Here is a 2,500-nt window from a genome sequence, read left to right on the forward strand (position 1 = left end):
CTGACGTGACAAATCTGATCATGTCACAAGCATTCACTTACTATAATCACTATCAACGAACCTGCCGCCCCCGCCCCCCCCCCCCCTACACCTTTCCTTACAACAACGTGTAACCGAACCTAACCTATGTTGTACCTTAACCTAACCTATGTTGTACCTTAACCTAACCTATGTTGTACCTTAACCTAACCTATGTTGTACCTTAACCTAACCTATGTTGTACCTTAACCTAACCTATGTTGTACCTTAACCTAACCTATGTTGTACCTTAACCTAACCCATGTTGTACCTTAACCTAACCCATGTTGTACCTTAACCTAACCCATGTTGTACCTTAACCTAACCCATGTTGTACCTTAACCTAACCCATGTTGTACCTTAACCTAACCCATGTTGTACCTTAACCTAACCCATGTTGTACCTTAACCTAACCCATGTTGTGCCTTAACCTAACCCATGTTGTGCCTTAACCTAACCCATGTTGTGCCTTAACCTAACCCATGTTGTGCCTTAACCTAACCCATGTTGTGCCTTAACCTAACCCATGTTGTGCCTTAACCTAACCCATGTTGTGCCTTAACCTAACCCATGTTGTGCCTTAACCTAACCCATGTTGTGCCTTAACCTAACCCACGTTGTGCCTTAACCTAACCCACGTTGTGCCTTAACCTAACCCACGTTGTGCCTTAACCTAACCCACGTTGTGCCTTAACGTAACCCACGTTGTGCCTTAACGTAACCCACGTTGTCCGCTAACGTAACCCACGTTGTCCGCTAACGTAACCCACGTTGTCCGCTAACGTAACCCACGTTGTCCGCTAACGTAACCCACGTTGTCCGCTAACGTAACCCACGTTGTCCGCTAACGTAACCCACGTTGTCCGCTAACGTAACCCACGTTGTCGCCTAAACCTGCTCTGTAATTGTTATACGACTCGTTCAATTAGTGTAGTGTTGCCCACCCGCAACCCTCGCAATATAGTTCGCTACTCGCACTGCCCGCTCCCCTGTGTATCGCTTCATGTTAAACACCTTGCAAGTCTTGCTGACTTTCCACATGCTCCTGCTGTACACTGTAATGTGGATGGCAGCAGGACGTACATGCCGCGCCCCCCCCCCCCCCACACCTCCCCACGTCCCCACCTTGCCCCCTGCCTTCGCAAGCTGGTTGGTGAGAAGTTTGCATGTTCAATGCCCTTCGCATGCGACGTACTCAGGCTACGTTGTGGTGCGGCCTGTGTCAACTGTCCGCTGATGTCGTACGCGTAAACCACAATCTGTACTGCACATTCGTCCTTATGTACTGAATGATACATCGTGGCACATGTGTGACCGTACAACGACTGCGCCCAAAAACGGCGGACCATACAGTGCAAATATTGTGCACGCAGCTACGTGTCGTCTCCCTATGACAGCTGGATTGCAGTGTGGTACGCCATAGAGACGTGTGGGAGGAACGGACGCCGTGGATGGCGATCAGCATGAGCTGTCTGTTGATGTATTCGGACCTAGTCGTCTCTCCTCACACACCGTGATAGCATGGTGCACCGCGTTCCATATCTGCGACATGCTACAGAGGCCGGTTGACAGTCGTTCGAGCAATGGACATCGCATACGTACGGGGGCCACCTTCCACGTATTGTCTAGGCGTGCACATTTTGTTGCGTGTATGTGGGCAGACGTAGTGTGGTGTGACACCTGACACAGGCATGCAATAATCGTGGAAGTTGCAAATGGCGATGGACGCATACGTTTTCTGGTGAAGTTACGCAAATGAACAAATGGTAACCCGTTGTGGTGCGGTTGTTCTCGCTAGGGGTGAATCGGTGATGGCGACGGTAGGTTGAGGTACTAACCGGTTGTTCCAGCGATACCCACCATGCCGACGAAACTGAACGGCATCTGGGTGTGAAGCGATACGCGGCGGTGGCTGGGTGGGACCGTCCCCGGCCGGTGAGGGGGCGCCTCCCGGCGTGCTGGCCGCGCGGTGCGTGGGCGCACGCGCTACAGCCGGCTGGTGGGGGCGGCCAGTGGCAGGCGCGCCGGCCGACGGACGCGGCAGGCGTCGCAGCTGCGCGCCGGCGCACCCTGCGCGCGGCGCCGTGCGGCCAAAGTAGGTCCTCGCGGGCCCGGTGCGAAGCGCGGTGGACATCTTCAGTGTGCTGGTCCGATTGAGGACTGTGTGCGTTGAGGATGCGCCGCCGCCCGGCGCTCGGCGCCGCGACGCCGTCTGCTGCTCGGTCGCCCCAGCGGTTCTCGCTGGTGGTTTGTATCGCAGCTGTGCGGATGTGTTGGCGCGTGCGCTGTGCTGGGAGAGTTCGCTTCGGCACCCAAGTGGGGCTTTTGTCCTTCTGTGGCGCTGGCGTTGGAGCTGCCGGTCACCGTAGGTGGCGCGTGTTGTCTCCCGCCGGCAATGCCACGACAGCACGCTCCCGGGCCTCTGTCGGCAGCGGCAAGCTCAGTTGGGAGCACGGGTGGTCGCACCGAAAGCGTCTACTCG

The sequence above is a fragment of the Schistocerca piceifrons genome, unplaced genomic scaffold (assembly GCF_021461385.2).
Source record: "Schistocerca piceifrons isolate TAMUIC-IGC-003096 unplaced genomic scaffold, iqSchPice1.1 HiC_scaffold_943, whole genome shotgun sequence".
In the NCBI taxonomy this organism is placed as follows: domain Eukaryota; kingdom Metazoa; phylum Arthropoda; class Insecta; order Orthoptera; family Acrididae; genus Schistocerca; species Schistocerca piceifrons.